This window comes from Pipistrellus hanaki (assembly GCF_964339955.1).
Source record: "Pipistrellus hanaki genome assembly, chromosome: 6".
Classification (NCBI taxonomy): domain Eukaryota; kingdom Metazoa; phylum Chordata; class Mammalia; order Chiroptera; family Vespertilionidae; genus Pipistrellus; species Pipistrellus hanaki.
Genome location: NC_140508.1, coordinates 62,578,936 through 62,597,328, shown reverse-complemented (window position 1 = coordinate 62,597,328; position 18,393 = coordinate 62,578,936). Strand labels below are relative to the sequence as shown.

The 18,393-nt window shown below is 45.9% G+C and overlaps 1 protein-coding gene across 5 annotated transcripts in view; it reads right to left on the bottom strand.

Annotated features, from left to right (window-relative positions):
* LDLRAD4 (low density lipoprotein receptor class A domain containing 4) overlaps positions 1–18,393 on the bottom strand; it is a 305,793-nt gene that overhangs the window by 241,198 nt on the left and 46,202 nt on the right. For 4 of the 5 annotated variants that reach the window (XM_084887343.1, XM_084887339.1, XM_084887340.1 and 1 more), the window contains one exon: positions 9,630–9,703. The exons of the other annotated variant lie outside the window; for it this stretch is intronic. The gene's annotated coding sequence lies outside the window, so the exon portion shown is untranslated. The remainder of the gene's footprint in view (positions 1–9,629; positions 9,704–18,393) is intronic. 5 annotated transcript variants of the gene reach the window in all.

The window sequence follows — 18,393 nt, the reverse complement described above, 5'->3', positions numbered from 1 at the left end:
CCATTGGTTCTGCTTATCAAAGACAATATGCACATACTAGTACAGGAATAAAGCATAAAATTATGCCTAAAACAAGCTCGTGTGTGTGTGTGTTTATGTGTGTTTAAAGAATACCTGCCTGTAGAATAAATAAAGAAAAGGCAAAAACTGAAAAAAGTAAATAAATGAACTCTTTAACAGCTATTAATTCTTCTGACCAAACAAAAATTGGGTAGTGTTTTAATGGTTTCAGGATTATTTTATCCAGAATAAGTTAGATATTAAGGTAGATGTTAAGGTTCTAAGAAAATGCTTAGGATATAAACAATATCAGATTAATGAACAGACTGCTGTTACAAATTCTTAAACTGACTGTATTATTCAGGGGAGAGAGGGCAGGGGTGGGGGGGTGCTGAGAGAATATGAAGAATTGGCTCATACAGCTAGGGAAGCTGAGAAGTCCCATGATCTGCCATCTGCCATCTGCAAACCCAGGAAAGCCAGTGGCATAATTCTGGTTTTAGTACAAAGTCCTGAGAATCAGGGGAGCCAATGATTTAAATCCCAGTCAAGGGGTAGAAGATCGATGTCACAGCTGAAACAGACAGCCATGGAGGCAAATTCATCCACCTTCTGTCCTATGCAGACCTTCAACAGATTGGATGATGTGCACCAACAGTGGGGAGGGAACACTATACCAAACCCACCAACTCAAATGCTAACCTCACCTGGAAATACTCATAGACGTGCCCACAAATGTTAACCTGGGCACCCCTGGGCCCAGTCAAATTGACACAAAGAATTAACTATCACGTTGACTACAGGCTAAATATTTTTGGCACCCAAAATATTAAAACTTTTCTTTTTTCTTTTTTTTCTTTTTTTAATATATTTTACTGATTTTGTACAGAGAGGAAGGGAGAGAGATAGAGAGTTAGAAACATCAATGAGAGAGTCATCGATCAACTGCCTCTTGCACACCCCCTATTGGGGATATGCCCGCAACCAAGGTACATGCCCTTGACCGAAATCGAACCCGGGACCCTTCAGTCCCCAAACCGACACTCTATCCATTGAGCCAAACCGGTCTCGGCAAAATATTAAAACTTTCCTATGAAGAACCATAGATAGAAAGGAATCCCCTTTTCCTCTTTCTCTTCAAGGTCCCTGATAAATCACGGGGAAACAAAGTCATCCAGTCTGGTGACATTCAGTGGAAGGAACGGACGCCCCACTAGCAAAGAGGAGGCATCAGTAGTCAGAGCCCTGCTTGCTCCTCCTGCCACAGCGGTGCAGTCCCACCCAGTTCCTGAGCCCACATCTACCATTGAATAAGAGCCACACAACCAGCCGTGGGAAAGCTACCCACATAGGTTGGAATCAGTCTTGTTGCCCTAAGTCAGTGGTTGGCAAACTCATTAGTCAACAGAGCCAAATATCAACAGTACAATGGTTGAAATTTCTTTTGAGAGCCAAATTTTTTAAACTTAAACTTCTTCTAACACCACTTCTTCAAATAGACTCGACCAGGCTGTGGTAGTTTGTGGAAGAGCCGCACTCAAGGGGCCAAAGAGCCGCACCACATGTGGCTCGCAAGCTGCAATTTGCCGACCACGGCCCTAAGCCAAACGTACAGAATGCCCCAGTGGTTCCCTTACAGTGTACCTCTCTCTTGTGATTAAACGTTTTTTCTCTTCATTAAACCAATGTCATCAGTGTTTCTTTAATTTGATCTTCTATTAATTATTCTTGATTGCAGAAATTTCAAATTACTAGCATTTTCTCTGAAATAAACATTTAATCATCTGATTTTTAACTTGGACTAAGTCCATTCCTCATAATAAGTTTGTCTACTCACCCACACTAAGTTCCATCTAAAATCAGAATAAGAAGAAGAAGAATTTGGGAGCCCCCTCCGTAATGTAAGAGCAGATGATGGAAATGTATGAGCCTTCTCAACAAAATCATCACAGCCAAGGCATGAGACAAGAATGTAACAAGTACGCACAGGCCAAGAGTAGGTAATTTATCCAAATGATGTCCCCCACGACCTCCCCCACCTTACCTTCCGAAGTGAAGCAGGAATTCATTTTTCACATCTCCATATCAGGTCCAACCCAGGAGATTCAGAACACAAGGCTGATTTTATCCTTACCTTTGATCATGTATTAGTAAACTAATAGTCATTAAAATGCTTCTGTGAAAGAAGATAGATTACAAAGCTTTTGAGTGTTCCCAATTTCTAATGGCAGAACATCAACAGTGAAATCTTTCCAACTGCATTTAGAGATAGGGCAAAATTCTTTTTTCCCCCGCCTTTATTTTGAGGTATGATTGACAAATGAGGTGAAATTCTTAAACATACTTTTTGAGTAGTTATAGGAAGAAGGGCAGGATATTTTGAAACCAGGAGTTCACTGGCCAAAATCATGCAAATTTAAGGCTGGCTACAATATGCACTATTTGGGGTAGATTTTCAGAAGGTATATACAAGAGTGAGTGTGAGTTGCAACAGGTAAAGGCACCCAGGGACAGGCAGGAAATACTTGGAATAATGGGTATAACAAGGGGGAAATCTCGAAGGTTGTACTGATGAATTGAAAGGATGCACAGTACTGACTGTTAAAACTTAGCAACTGTTTTCAAGATAAAAATAGTTCTGGGGAACGGATGATGGTGACGGTTGTACAACAATGTGAATGCAATTAATGCCGCCGAACTGTGCGCTTACAAGTGGCTGAAGCGTGCTGTCTTCCATAGAGCAGCTGCACCATTTTTCATTCCCACCAGCACTAAGTGAGGGTTCCATTCCAAACTTTTCATGTCACATATATTTTACCACAATTTTTTCCAAAAGAGGAGCAGAACATTTGAGAACCAATTAAAAATTAAAAAAAAACAACAACAACAACTAGATAACTAACAAATATAACAATACTACTAGTAAGTGGTAATAAGTTCTTTAATGAAAACGGGAAAGAATGCTTATATCTTGCAAATCACTAAAAAACACTTCACAAACCCACACAGACCCATGAAACAACTTTCTTTCAAATGATTCAAGAATCTCAGTGCATTTTCTTATTTTTGTGAAGTTAATGGGGGTCCTGAGACGAGAAGTAAGGTGACAGGATATGTGGCAGTTGCCGGACTAACGGGAAGCACAACTCCGCCCAGGCACTGTACTGGGGAAATGCAGCTCAGCCCAAGTTTAGAAATAAAGAAAGCCAAAAGCATCATTACTCTCGGAACATAACAGCAGGTAAAATACTCTATCAGAACAGAACCTGCATAATAGGTAGCAGCTTTGCAACTTCTAACAAGTAAATGTACACAGACAACAGTCTGGTGATTACCAGAGGGTAAGGAAGGGTGGGAGGAGGTAAAAGAGAGTCTGAGGGGAACAGATGGTGATAGAAGGAAACCTAAGTTAAAGTGGTGAACACATAATACAATATACAGATTATGTATTAATCTGCACACCTGAAACCTATGTGATTTTATTAATCAATGTTACCCCAATAAATTCAATTTTAAAAAAATGCAGCCCTAGCTGGTTTGGCTCAGTGGATAGTGTGTCGGCCTGCAGACTTAGGGTCCCAAGTTTGATTCCAGTCAAGGGCACATGCCCAAGGTTGCAGGCTCCATTCCCAGTAGGGAGTATGCAGGAGGCAGCCGATCAATGATTCTCATCACTGATGTTTCCATCTCTCTCTCCCCTCTCCCTTCCTCTCTGAAATCAATAAAATTATTTTTTTTAAGTAAATGTAGCCTGGGGTTGCAGAGTGTTTAGAATGAGTCCTCCCCGCCCTAATGCCCCATCTCCAAGCACCGCCTTACATTCTGCCCTGGGACATAGAGAAGTGACCGCTGTAACGGACAAGCCCAGCAACACCACAGCTTCCCTAGCTAAACCGATGGACCCAATGGAAAAGCTTCCGGCCCCGAGTGGGACACGCAGCCCCGGCAGGGAGCAGCACTCCGGGCCTGTCCTCCGTGATCACTGTGCAGCTACGATGCTTGGTGTTTGTAAGTTATCTGCACTCTTACTCAGCAACCTCATCCCTCAAACATGGCCGGCCGGGCAGTGACGGTGCTCAGCAGAGCGCCACCGGCAGCCGCCACGTCCACAGCGCTGGGAAAGCAGAGGCGAAGCGTTGGCTGCCTCACGTCTCCTCCACGGTCCTCTGGACAAGCACGTCGCTGACTCCACCGTCATATTCCCCTTGAGCGGAGAAATGTAGAGAACCATGGCAAAGGAGATCCCAGGGGAAAACGTGGGAGACAATTTATTAAATTTCAGGCTGAAGCCACAGAGACCCCAGACACCCTGTGGTCTCCCACGCACCCAGCTTGCAAGGTCACCAAGCATCCCCAACACGAAAACAAGCAGGATATGAAGTTCAAGAAGAAAGCCCACAGAGAAAAAATCGAATAGGAACCGGAGGAGCCCCCTCTTGTGCTGTCAGACTACACACACCATTCTACCTGCACCCGTCTCCTCCCTCTGCCTGGCCTCTGCCACCCTGCCCAGGCCTCCCTCTCCCACACTCCTTCCATTTCCAACGTGATTTTCCAAGCTAAATGAACTGTACAGCTCATGCTCCACTGCGAACATGCTTATCCTTTTTGGAGGTCAAAACCTTACTAAGAATCCCATTAAGTCCCTGGCTTTCCCTGTAGACACAGGCACGGTTTCAGGGAATTCACATATGTCCTGGGTCTCCTGGGGGCAGAGAACTTCTGCCCCGGTGGCTGCCTCCTTCCTTGTCCTTTCTGCATTGGATCTGAGAAACCCCTTGGCCGCCCAGCTCTATCCGTAAGCGTTATGTAACCACAACAAGTTTCAAGAATCCACGAGGATGCCTTTGGGAGGGTTGGCCCATCCACCCGGCAGACAGCAAGATTCTAAGAGGAGAGCGTCTCAGAGAGACGCAAGAGGTCCAGCCAGCTGACACAGGGCAGCCCTCAAGGGCAGCCCCCACTCCGGACGATGCTCCCCGCTCCCGGTGACCGCCCTCGCACACGGGCCAATGTGACTTTGCGGGGACCGCTGAGACCCAGTCTGTTACAACTGGCATCCGTTGCCATAGGCGAGTCATCGCAAGAACCTGACCTTGGTAAGCACATTTCACACTTGAGTGCCGTCCATCCGGGTGACACGGAGCGGGGAGCGGGGAGGCAGGAAGACAGACAGAGACGTTGCCAGAGCAGGCTGCCAGGCACTGCCCCCGCCCACAGGCTGCGGGGGCTGCCTCGCCCACACGGAGGGAATGAGCCCACAAAGCCAAATTTCTGAGCTGCTGCTGCTGAGAATCCCATAAAAAGCAGTGCTATTTCTAACCTCCCGCACCATGGAAAAATACACACTCCACCAGGCAACCCAAAATCTCTGAAAGGTTTATTTTTATACCCGTCCCCACGCGTCCCCACCCCCAACCCATCCTTCCCCCACAAAAACTTTAGGTGGAAAATTTGCTAGCTTTTTCGCAGTTTGACATTACTAAGCCAAGCCTCCACTGATGTGGCTACTAACATGTTTGATTTTTTTCAAGCAAAAAGCAAAGTTTCTAACACAACTCTGAGTGTCTACTTGATAAGAAAACAATATAGTCCAATAACAGAAGGACAGAATCCAACAAACAGGCAAAGGAAACTCCCCCAGTATCCAGCCATGGACAGAAAGGACAGCGGTCACCAGTTTCTCTTCCCCGCCTCTGAAAGTGGTGTTCTACCCCCTGCCCTCCCCTGTGCACTGCTGTGTTTCCCTGATTCAAACATGGCACAGAGCGTCCCTGATGCCCTTGCTGACTTTCACCTTTTCGTGGTGCACTCTTAACCTTGAAGTTGAGTAATGAGGGAAAGCAGTGAGATGGAGCTGAGATCCGAGTCCCCCGATGCAGTGTAGACACGGGCCGGCAGGAGGGAGGGTAAATAGGCCTGGAGAACCCTTCTTATTGGCTCTCGGAAGCCAAGGGGGGCCCTAAAACTAGTCTCCCTAGGATCCACCCCACCCACTGGGAACCTCGGCCTTACTTCCCTGAGGACAACCTGGAAGGGGAGAGGCACCAGCTCCTCACACGGATGTGACATCTCAGTCCAGCCTCTGGATGCTTTCCACCTCGCTGTAAGGCTCAATCCTAATCCTCCTTCGGCGCTGGGAACCCTCGGCAGAGTACGGTCATTTTTACCTCAGCTCAGAAGGTGTCTGTTTTATCGCATTGTCAAGGTTTAATCTATTGATATTTAATTGTACACTACCAAGGATATACCCAGAGAAAAGAAGCATTACCTTATGCACCCCTGCAGACATCAGGGACCTACACTCAAAGGTGGCACTTCTCCCTGCACCTCTGATCCTATTTGATTTACCTTTAAAGTTTAAATGTAATGCAAATGCTGGAAATCCAGCTCAGGGGTGCATTATCTATATCTAAGGTTATTTTTTTTATTCTTTTTTTTTTTTATTGATTTCAGAGAGGAAGGGAGAGGGAGAGAGAGAGAGAGATAGAAACATCAATGATGACAGAATCATTGATCGGCTGCCCCCTGCATGTCCCCCACTGGGATCAAGCCTGCAGCCTGGGCACGTGCCCAGACCAGGAATCAAACCGTGACCTCCCAGATCATAGGTTGACACTCAACCACTGAGCCATGCCAGCTGGGCCTAAGGTTATTTTTTAATTGCTGGAGCATCTTCCCACAGGGACCACAGGTCTCAGGCTGAAAGACTTCCAAATGGCTCCTGGTCCTCACCATCCACTCAGGTCCATTAAGGACCTTGGGGGGAAAACAAACCCTTTCTTGTCTGTGCTGGGAGCCAACCAGGTCTACGTCTGAGGTTTCATTCTCTCAAGAAGAGGACGAGAAATGGTGCAAAAGCTTGAATAACGATTTATTCATCTACATTCAGCAGCTCTGTGCTCAACTGAGTCCCAGCACCAGCCCTCCACCACAAGTAACAGAGAAATTTTAAATTCCAGGACAGTAAGCTCTAAGAACCTACTTTACACTTGCAAAAGTTCTTAAAAACACCTCAGAATCCAAGTATGAGCTCAAAAACGACCTGAGCCCTCGCCCATGTGTACAGTGGTTAGAGCATCATGCACCTGGGTTGCAGGTTTGCAGGTTTAATCTCGGGAGCACATGCGTGAGGCAACCAATCTATGTGTTCCTCTCTCTCTCTCTCTCTCTCTCTCTCTCTCTCTCTCTCTCTCTCTTTCCTCTCCCTCCCTCTCTCTTCCTCCCTCTCTCCTACCTTCTCTCTCTCCCTCTTTCCCCTATCCCCTTCTAAAAATCAAGATATCCTCAGGTGAGAATTAATTAAAAATAAAGAAAATGACCTGAGAAGCACAAATCGGCATGCAGTCTGCCTGGATCTGTTCTCTATCTGCTCTGATTGTAGCTTTGTATTTAAAAATCCATATACAGAAATGTAGCTAAAAAAAAAAAAAAAAAGTTTTCCATTACCAATTTTGAAAGTTGCTTAAAATAGCTGACAGAGGCAGTAACCCCATATATGGGGGAAATCAGGTGCTTATGTAATTTGCAAGAATTATTTCTACTTTTGTTGAAATTTTGTAAATCAAGCTGTGAGTCCTTAGGGGTATAACCCAGTGGTGTATTCAGTTACTCAGTAAAATTCTACTTGAAGACAGTGTTAGTGTTTGGTGGGTGGAGTCAAAGAGGACTGTATCTGAGATGGTATCTCTGGGCCCAGGTACAAATGAGAGGCCACCTCCGCTTTAAGTTGGTGGTGGGTGTGCCAAGTCATGGAAGAAAAAGAGCCCAGCTCATCAATACTCAGCTCATCAACATGCACCAAGCCAGGGAAGATAAGGGATTCCCAAACACCACGCTGGCCTGTCAGGTCATCAAGAATCACACAAATGGGAAGGATTTCATCAGTCACTAAGCATCCGTGAGGCGAGCAGCCCAAAGGTGCCGTGAAAGCTCCCCCCCTCCCCGCCCCTCCCCCCCCCCTCCCCCCGGGAGAGCCCTCTGAATGGGCTCCAGGCCTTCAGCTGTCTGGCAGGGAAATCCACTCGGGAGAGAAACACGTGAACTGCGCACACGCAGCGACGCAGAGGAACTGCACCCAGCACTGACCGAGTGTGGTTGGTTACATAGCGTGTGCTTCTCAGCACCTACAATCTCAGGAAGGCTCCGCACTGTGAAAACTCCATTTAAATTCAAGTTTCCGTGGGCCTCCAGGAGGAAGCACATTAAGTCCCTCCTGGTTCGCCCATTGCCTCATCTATTTCCAAACGCAACCACAAGTCAAAAGGCTGAATGAGCCTCCGGGAGCCATCTTTATTAATCCATTTCAATGGACAGAAGCTGTGTTGAACGCCTCCTATGAACCAGGAAGGAGGGGCCCTAGAGAAAAAGAAATAAGGGAGGGGATGCGGGGGAGTCTTGACCTTACAAAGCTGACATTCCAGTAGAGGGTTTAGCGTAAACAGTGAGTTACACCTGTCACATTAAAAATTATGGAAAAGTTACGCCTTATATTTTAGAGACTTTCTTCCTTTCCTGAAGACTCTCAATATTTCTCCACTTGAGGCTCCCACGCCTGGGAATTGGGCAGCACAGGAACCACTGAAACCCCTTACGAGTTGAGAAAGACAGAGGCACAAAGTTGGGAAGAGGCACGCCTCGGGCGAAAAGCTGGCGGCAGGCAGGCAGGCAGGGGGGGGTAGGATGCGCCTGGCACGCTCCTGGCAACCTGCTGACTGCCCCGCACGGGGCCGGCTCCGATGCAGGCTCTGAGTCTGAGGGTATCCAGACAGAACCAAAACGCATAGGGGAAATCTAAGCTTCCAGTTCCAGAAACCCCAATGCCCAGCTACGTACACCCCACCCTCCAAAACACATAAAACCAAATGCAGCAAATCAGAAGGTCAACCCCCACTTCGCCGTACAGACCATGTATGCTACCGACACAAGGAAAACCCGCCCACTCGACGTCACAGAGCTGAGAGAAGGGACTGACTGTTTAGTTAGTGTGTGTCATGTGCCAAGTGCTGTATGAAGCCGGGTGGCTCACTTATTTCTCGTGGCAACCGTATTATTATCCCATTTATGAAGGAAGAAACCAAGCAAAACAAAAAATTTAGAATGAGAAATAAAGAATCCCTGGTGTCTGGGCATTAAGTGCTCAGGCTCAGCAAAATAGTAAAATTATTTTTCTTCAGGTATTTTGGTAACTCTAGAAATATTTTATATATATTCAGGCCCACTTGTGAATATGCTTGTGCTTGATCATATTTAATCTGATCTCCTACAACTTTCCTCCTATCAGAAAGAAAGCTGCTAGTAGTTTTTACACCTAGAAGTTGGTACAACTTTCGCAAGGGCCAATGCTGTGGCCAGCTCTGCTTCACAAACATTATCAAAAAGAGAGTCTGGCCTCGGCTCTTGTGGCTCGGTTGGTTGAGCATCAGCCCATGCACCAAGAGGTCACCGTCCGATTCCTGGTCCAGGCACCTGCGATTCCTGCTCAGGGCACAGGCCTTGGCTGAGGCACATCCCCAGGAGGGAAGTGCAGGAGGCAGCCAGTCAATGGTTTTTCTTTCTCCCTCCCCTCTTTCTCTCTAAAAACCAATTTAAAATTTTATTTTAAAAAAGAAGTCTTATGTTCTACTCACCTTTTAAGCTGTATGAAGACTGGTGTCAGTCCTTGGCTTTATAAGCAGATGGTGTTACAAATGTAGAACTTGAACTAAAAAGGAAAAATAAAGAATTTCAGTGAACCATTTAATGGTTTCACTTGGTACATCCCCTTCCCCAAGTTCCAAAAAATATGTGAGGACTGTCACAATCACCGTAAAGGCACAAATACAAAAATGAATAAATCAAGAATACAAAAATAAGCATCAGATATTAAAGAAAAGGAAGAAGGAACTTGAATTAAACATCTGGGGTAAGAGATGTGACTGAAGGGGGAACAATAATCTCCCTGTCAGCTCTCCAGCAGCCACAGGGGCACCGAGTTCTCATCTTCCAGCCAAAGGACCCACACTTGTTCTCCGAACACCCAGGCCTTGTCTTCAATGAGGGGCCACAAACAAAGATGGATGATGTCCGAATTGGATTTGGGGGTGTTTTTTAAATCGTAAACATGATAACTATGGCTGTGAAAAGGCCATTCTCTTTCTTAACAATCCGAATTATCTTGCAATGACACCAATCCACCAATCCCCCCCGGACCTTTTCCTCCCGTGAAATGCATGTTTAATTTTGTGAGAGCAGCACCGACCCCTGCTTAGTGAAGACCTCACTGGGGTGATAACACCTGTGGTTCTACCTACAAGGCTGTCTTCACACCTGCTCTACACTCTGTTGGTAGAATGTCCTCCATTGAGTGCTCCAAACTCTGTCCACTTCCAGGTCACACAATCTGTCACCAGCATCCCCATCCCAACGTGATGAGCAGACTCTGTGAGCATTGAGCCATTCCGGGTCACTTCAGGTGACCCCCCTCATGCCTTACAAAGCCGTTTCAGGTAAACTCAGTCAGCTCTGCCTCAGTTACCACAGCACCTCTCAGCCCCCAGCCTGCCAATGAGGAGGATTCCACTCCTGTCCAAGGTTGAATAAGCCACCATCTGTCCAGCTTGTGTGCTGCAGTGTACTCTCCAGGAGACTTGTCCCTCAAAGCGTGCTCCTGCCATATGCCACTCCTGAGTGATCAGCCAATGCTAAGACATCCAGATTTTAAAAATGGCTATGTCTAGCCAGAGGATACTGTGAGATTCCTGTGGCGGTCCACCCCAAACACAAGAGCCCAACACCTCGCTATTTTTGTGTAACTCCTTCCTATCAATAATTGCGAACCTACAGACATTATTTTCTCTTCCTGTCTTCTAACCACTGAGGGAAGAAAACAATCCACTTCTGATTTGCCAGATAACAGATTTCATTTCTCAACGGGGTGTGTGTGCTTTCATCAGTCTTCCTGGCATTTAAATTATGCTCAGATTTCTTGGGAACACAGATCAGTGGAACAATCAGAAATGTACTGTGGGGGCAGAATTCTAAGGTGACCCCCAAACAGGTCATTCCTTTGTATAATCCCCTCCACCTGAGTGCAGGCAGAAGTTGTGAATATGGCAAAAATAATAATGGGATTTCACTCCTTTCATCCGGTTATGCTATTTATGACTCCACCTCGGCAGACTAGACAGTGAGACTCACTTTCTGGAGTTAGAGAAGTGAGCAGCCATGTCATGACAGGGCTTGTGAGGGAGCCATATAGCAAGGATCTGAGAGCATGCCCCCCGCTGACAGCCTGCAAGAAAACAGGGACATCAATTCTACACCTACAAGAAAATGGATTCTGCTAGCAACTTGAATGAGGTTAGAAGTAGATCCTTCCCCATTCACATCTCCAGATGAGAACACAGCTGGGCCAACACCTTGACTGCAGCCTTCTGAAATCCTGAGCAGAGAACCAACTAAGCCATACCCAGACTCCCGACCCATGGAAACTGTGAGATAATATATGGGTGTTGGTTTAAGCTATAAGTGCATGGTAATTTGTTACATAGCAAAAAATTCAGTAATTTACTAAATATGGAGGATATATAACATATATGTGTATTAAATGCATAAATAATTGTACATCAGAGCAGCCCTCTCTACCGGCCTCGTCCATCCATAAATGGAGCTTCATTTATCCTACTTGAGTATGAGCAACTTGTGGGCAAGAACCACATCACCGTCTCCCTGGCATCCCCAGGATTTGCAGAGTATGTGGCAAGTGGGAGGTCCTGAACATTTTTTTAATGAAGCCAAATTAAAAGAGTTATGATTTGTCAACCTCTAGTTACTACAATAAGGCCAAAGCAACAGAATTCATACAAGCCCTCCGGCAGAGCTTAGAAACTCAAAATTAATTTCCAAACAGGTGGAAGACACTTAGCCTCATGCTCGATCCCAAATGACAAACACAGTTTTCCAGTACCGGTTATTTCCCTTTACCTGAAAATCCCAGTCAGTGCTTAGAAATGTTGTTCCCTAGTGTTTTTGTTTTTGTTTTTGATTTGGCATTAGCCAAAAATCCTTGCCACTTCTCTAGCATTCTGCCATCTCACAGCTGAAGGTTAAAAAAAAAAAAATTCCCTAAGAAATTTTTCAAAGTAAGAATTTGTGGCTCGTTCTTAATATTCCATTCATATCAATAATTTATTCCATTAATCAAAATGGAAACACCATTACAGGTCAAATAACCCTGTTCTAATTCTAAAACAAACGTTAATTCAACTTCCTAACAACCTATTTCAAAAGTCCTTTAAGATTTTTCTATTTTTAAACTGATGATTTTTATTTTTTATTTTTAATATATTTTATTGATTTTTTACAGAGAGGAAGGGAGAGAGCTAGAGAGCTAGAAACATCGATGAGAAACATCGGACAGTTGCCTCTTGCACACCCCCTACCGGGGATGTGCCCGCAACCAATGTACATGCCCTTGACCGGAATCGAACCTGGGACCTTTCAGTCCGCACACCGATGCTCTACCACTGAGCCAAACCGGTTTCGGCTTAAACTGAAGATTTTTAATTATTTTAAGCAAGATTTTATTTAATCTCTGTTTAAAGTTGAACACATAAATATACTGTTTCTGTTATCCTTAAGAGATAAATGATTGTTTGTTTGTTTTTATTTCAAGAAGATTGTGACTACAGTTGTGTTTATTTTAGATTTTGAAAAACATGATTTATTAAAAGGGATATTTTTAAGTATTCGAATCAGTTAAATTACTTAAGAGAGTTCAAAATAAACGCTTCATTCATTACAGAAACCTATTATGCTCTCCTGAAACCTATATTCAAGATCTTATTATACATTCCTACTCCCACATAAATCACTCAGTAAACCTGAACGTCATCTCCGAGGTTTATCCATCCCCTGGTGCTCAGTCTACCAGGCAGCAGTTCTCAAACTCAAGCCAAGAAAAACTTAAAGACACCAGTCCCATGACATATGAGGCAGAGAATTTCAATAAACTCGCCTCTTCTTCCCAGCATAATTTTAACTCTCCTGAGCCCATCTCTATGTGTGAAAATAGCCAGTGACCCACAGCAGGGAACTGGAGGGTCACGGAGACCCCTCCCCGTGCAGAGAAAGAAACAGGCCCAGGGGATGGACCCTCCCCAGTTCCCTTCACCCTCTATTCTAGTAAGTGCCTGCCCTTCCCATAAGCTCACAAAGCACAGCTCCTCACAAAGCCCAGTGCTTCAAGAAGAAGGCCGAGGGTTAACACTGTGCCCCCAAATGAAAGCAGGCCTTCACAAGAAGCGGTCACTTGGGAGGAAGGCACTGAGGAGGATTAACAAGCACAGGCGCTCCCAGGGTTTTGGCAGAGGTCCTCTCTCACATCCTGTTGCATGAAGCATCTGAGGAATCTACACGTGGCTTTCCTTCCGAAGTGATAACGCGTGGGCCAGTGGGCGATCTCACTAACCCCAAGCCATCTCCTCAAGGCCATGCTCCTGACACACTCCCAGCAGCCTCCACAGCACTGCAGGTTCAGTGGCTGCAGTTTGGGAACCAGGAACTGGTGAGAGGCAGAGCAAGAAGAGGCCGCATGCGGGTATTCCTGAAAAGTAACACGTAACAAGGACCTGCCTCCATCAAGAAGGGGCTAGGTGAATGGCGGATACTGGGAAATCACAAAGGAAGTGAGGCATGTGTGTTCTGCATCTTCAGAACGTCCTCACTTCCTCTTTAGGGTAAAGGAAGACACGTGTCCCGCACAAAGGTTAGGAGAGAGACCTGGCCACGTGCTTCCTTCCTTTCTCTGACACAGGACCGGCTCCCGCTGGGGACTGGGCCCCGTGAAGTGCAGCCAATTAAAACAGCGTGACCTCTGGAGACAAGAGGCGAGAATCACTTCGCGGACATTTACAAACTGGGACAGGGGAAAACACAGATGGAGGAAATGTGCTTACTGCTACAGAGAGAGATTAAGGAAAACAGAGCACGCAGGTCTCCTTCCAGAACCATTTTTTGCTTTACAGCGTTTTTCGGAAATGCTGTGGTGTTCCTTAACAATGGACCCACATGCAGAAACATACATGCATGGATTTTTGTGTCAGATACATTTTCTTTTATTTTTGGCACTTTTTTTCCTTTTTGTTAATCCTCACGCAAGGATGTTTTTCCATTGGCTTTTGGAGAATGGAAGGGAGGAGGAGAGACAGAGAGAGAAACATTGATGTGAGAGGGACACATCGATTGGTTGCCTCCCACACGCGCCAGAAATCAAGCCTGAAACCAAGGTACGTGCCCTTGACCAGAATCAAACCTGGGACCCTTCGGTCCTCTGGCCGATGCTCTATCCACTGAGCAAAATCGGCCCCGTCAGGTTTGGCTGGAACTATCAGGTACATTTTCAAGACACAAAAATGCATGTGTGCATTCGTTCAACCCATAAATGCCACAATTTTTGTTCTGATGCTTTCTCTCATGGAGCTGACTTGTTTCAGAATAGACTAATACCAAGAAACACTGACCACAGGTTGTCTTTGTGGCCCAAGGATCTGCCTCCTCACTAGCTGAGACTGGCCTGAGGGGCCCACAGAGCTCAGCATGACGTGCAAACCCCCGGCACCAGGTGGCCAAGTGCAGGGTCCGGCCATCGGGCCTCGACCAAGGGCTTGGCAAGTTGTTTCTTAACAAAGCATCAGAACCCATTGCCTGGTGCCTTTCAAACAAGCAGGGTGGCCCTGAGCAACTCCCAGCAGGCACTGAGCCGGAGGGAGGGAAGGGGAAGGGCCCTGGAGCCAGATGTTGTCTATCGGCTGTCTGGCTTACTTCCCAAAATAGAAAGGAAGGACCTCCTCAAAGCAGATGCATTCTGTTTCCTGGTAGAAATAAAACATGGCGATAGCCACACCCACAAATCATCTCTTCTGGAACACAGAGAACCAGCCCTGGGGTACGGTCCAAGGGATCTGCATCTTCAAAGACCCAGCCCCCAAAAGCTCCTTGGGGGGAGGGGGGGGGTTTACATCTAATGGATGAAGGCAGTCCAGATAAACTCACATCCTCTGGGCCAGCACGGGACAGAAACAGACACCGAGGTCTGAACTGACAAGACAGCAGGGCAGGGCGGCCAACTGACTTTCAGAGAGAAGTCCCCACGCCCGGCCTCGCCCTTCAAACAAGAAACTTTTTCAGTCGGAGCAGAAGCAGTCCATCTGCCTAAAGCTAAACAACAGGCAGGCTTCCTATCTTCCCTGTTGGTTTGCACTGAGTTCTTCATGCTGCAAAGCACTGCAGTTCCATCTCCGGAGCTTAGTGAAGGCCAGAACCATCTATGAGGAAACTCGGACAAGGGCACCCTCAGACGACACTGGGCTGCAGCCAGCACCACAGCCAATGTGCGGCCCAGGCATAAACACATGCGCAGGGGCATCACAAGATGGGATGCCTAGGATCTTAAAGGGAGAAGCAGATGTTTCATAGCATAAGGGGGAGAGATAGATTTTAACAAAGCTGGAAAGAGCATGTTAAGGAAATAACAAAAAAAGAGAGAGAGAGAGAATGATTTATTTTAAGTGATATTCAAGTCCAACAGTGACCAGTCAGTATCCTAGCTATTTCTAAACTCAAGGAGGAAAAAGGCAAGACTAACACCTTCACAAAAGATCACAAAGAGATGAAAAACTTGACCATTTTTCTAACACATCAAGATCCTTTTTCATTCCTTCAGAAGCAATACTGTCTTGTTTCCCAGGCATCATGGAAGGAGTTCTCGGGGTCAAACTATACTCTAAAAAAAGCACACTAGCACACCTCCAAATGAAGACGCTACCGTATCTGTGTGAGCCAAAACGGGAATCAAATACTCAGTCTCTGCGGCAGGAAGTCCATGAGCACAACTGGGCCACTGAAAGGCGGAGCCACAGACACAGCCTGCCCTGGGTTCAAGTCCAGATCCACCACTGACTGCCTACAAGACCTCAGGCAAATCACAACAACGCCGAACTCAGCAGCTAAGGAATGAAGACTCGGGGAGCCACAGCGGCCAGGCCTTTTGAACACCCCACGGGCATGAACATGGACTGTGGGGCCACACTGGCAGATGAGAGTCCTGACCCCCGAAAGCGGGAGCAGTGGGAGGCTACAGCCAGGACTTTTCAGGAGCCACAGCAGACTCAGCCCCAGGCTGGCGAAGCAGCACCTTTTTTGTTTTGTTTTGTTTTAATATATATTTTATTGATTTTTTTTTTTTACAGAGAAGAAGGGAAAGGGATAGAGAGTCAGAAACATCGATGAGAGAGAATCATCAATCAGGTGCCTCCTGCACACCCCCTACTGGGGATGAACCAGCAACCAAGGCACACGCCCCTGACCGGAATCAAACCCGGGACTCCTCAGTCTGCAGGCGTCGCTCCATCCACTGAGCCAAACCGGTTACGGCAAAGCAGCAACGTGTTTGAAGACCCGGTATGTCCCAAGTTTTCTACCACCTACTATCAGAAAACAAAAAGGACTAAAGTTATTGCTATGAAAACCCAAAATTTAATATGGGAAACAGAGCAAACATCAATTAGTCTGTGCTGTTAGGGAAAAAAAAAAAAAAATGTCAAGATTGGTTTTCATAAGCCAAAGAAGAAAATTATCAATATTTTATTGGCCTGTATTAATATTTAACATTAAACATAGACCCAACTCTCCATTTCTAAAAGAACTTCTGGGAGAGTTGTTTTTCTGCGTGCTGAATCCCTAGTGCTGTGGTGGAGTGAACGCTAAGTGCCAGGAAGAGACCTGAAAAGTCACCGTGTCAGGTAAGGTGGGAAGCAGAAACCAAAGCAGGTCAAAATCCACCCTCAAACTCATTCAGCCGTGCAAACACCGGCAGGTTGTCGTGTGTGCCCACCAAGTGCCAGGTAGGATCTGTGGGTACATCAGCAAGCACCATAGGGTGGACAGTCCACCAACAGACCTATTCACCAGGTAAATGAAGCAACTGGCTCCAAAGTGCTAAGTGGCGTGCAGAAAGGCGAGAGTAGAGCAGGGCAGGGGATGGATAGTCAGGGCCGAGGGAAGCTGTGCTGGAGAAGGCTCCCTGAGAAGCTGCGTCTGAGCCACGGCTGGAAGGAGCCAAAGGGATGGACACATGGGTGTGTGAGGAACAGCGCTCCAGGGAAAAGCCCGGGAACAGGAAGCAGGGTGGCTGGACCGAGTGAATGAAATGACGTAAGGCGGGCCACAGGGAGCGCACGGGCTTTTAGGCAATGGTAAGGATTTGGCTTTTACCCAAGAGAAATGAGAAGCTATTAAGAGAGTCATGCATTCATTCAATAAGGATTTACCAGCACTAGCTGGTTTGGCTCCGTAGGCAGAGCATCAGCCTGCAGACTGAATCAGAGTCTTAGGTTCGATTCAGGTAAAGGGCGCATGCCAGGGTTACGGACTCGATCCCCAGTATGGGACATGTAGGAGGCAGTCAATCAATGATTCTCATCATTGATGTTTCTCTCTCTCCTTTCCTCTCTGAAACCAATAAAAATATACTAAAAAAAAAAAAAAGATTTACCAGATGCTAAATATGCCAACCCAGATGCTAAAGACACAGGAAGAGGAAGGAGGTTGAGAAGAGGCAAAAACTGGACTCTTCAACCTCCAAGAGTAGCTAAGTAATCGAGAAAACATGCCACACCTCAGGTGGAAGCCTGGAAATGAGCATCTGTGGTCTCAAAGGATGCCTCCCATGCTTTACTTACACAGATATCGAACGTTTACCATGGTTATGCCAAAGATACAGATGACCCTCAAGTTGTCTAAGTCAGCAGTGAAAAATCAAAGCAAGTTTAAAACAGCCCTGGCAGGTGTGGTTCTTTTGGTTGGAACTTCATCCCACACACCAGGAGTGGGCGGGCTCAATGCCCAGTCGGGAGACATACCCAGATGTGGATTTGATCCCCGTCGGGTCATGTGTGGAGGCAACCAATCAATGTTTCTCTCTCACCTCTTTCTCTCTCTTTCTCTCTCCCTCTCTTTATCTCAAATCAATTTTAAAAATTAAGTTCAAAATCATTTTAGTTTTGACTGTACCTCCCTGGATCCTAAATATTTAAATCTGTCAATGACATTATGATAGCTCTATGGTAACAACAATGGCTGGAAAATCATAACACTTTATTTCCCAACATTTCTGAGTGGCAAAATGTGTACTATTCATTAATATGTAAGCTACATATTTGTCACTTCGTAAACTGACCCAGTAAAATTAAATTACATGAACTATATCTCTTACCACTTTCTCTGTAACTCCCCATAATACTAATCATTTTGTATTTTCAAGCATTTTTAATGCAATGCATACCCACATACATATATATAAAAGTACATAAATGCATATATCCTTATATACACATATACTGAGTTGTTATATTA